Source organism: Humulus lupulus, chromosome 2, assembly GCF_963169125.1.
Source record: "Humulus lupulus chromosome 2, drHumLupu1.1, whole genome shotgun sequence".
NCBI lineage: Eukaryota > Viridiplantae > Streptophyta > Magnoliopsida > Rosales > Cannabaceae > Humulus > Humulus lupulus.
The window spans coordinates 14,388,308-14,389,208 of record NC_084794.1 but is presented as its reverse complement, the minus strand read 5'-3'; positions in this window follow the sequence as shown (position 1 = coordinate 14,389,208).

Genomic DNA, 901 nt, shown 5'->3' with positions numbered 1-901 from the left:
GGACGCTATATGTTTAACCTGTTCGCGGCTTTGTTATATGCTGATTGATGATATGCATGTGTTATTTTTTGTGTTGAGTTTTCTTGTTGGGCTTCGGCTCACGGGTGCTCTATGGTGCATGTAAGGGCAAGGGAAAGGTCGACCAACCATGAGTACGGAGAGCATGAGACGACGTGTACATGTTTGGCCTGCCTGGCTGCCACGACCAGGGGTATTTTGGGAGTTGTTATGTTTCAATCAAATTTTTTTCATTTAGTCGACTTTAATCATATTTTGAGTTGTAAATACTTCTAAACAATAATTTTGGGATCCCAAATGTATAACACTATACAATTTCAATGAATGAGTATGTTTTCAAATTATATGATTTTATTATAGTTTAGCTACACTTTTAACCTGAAACCTCGATTAGCGAGTTAATTGCACATTTAAAACTCACTTAGTAATGACTCTAAGGAAGTAGGGCGTTACAACTTGGTATTAGAGCGAGCCAAGGTTTATGGTTCCTGGAGATTGATCGAACATGTACACTCCCTGTCAATGACAAGCTCGACTCAGGGTTGGTCGGTAAAGATTGAATTATGTGCTTGATTATGTGCTTGAGTGCCCTGTTTTCCTGATTATTTTATATAGAGCATGATGAATGTGTTAACATATGCATGATGCCAGGGCATGGCCCCTTGAGTGTTGTATGTTATTTGTGTTATATGGACTGCTATTTATGGGTGGTTGATGTGAATTGGGAGTTGTTTTTGGATGTTGTTATCATGCTTGATGAGCGGCGTCGTTGATTGCAGGCACATTGTTGAGATGCCTTGTCAATCAGCCACACTCTGCGGCAGTAGGGTCGAGGATGATAACCAGGGTCACGACCCTCCACCTGCCCCACATAATTGGCAAT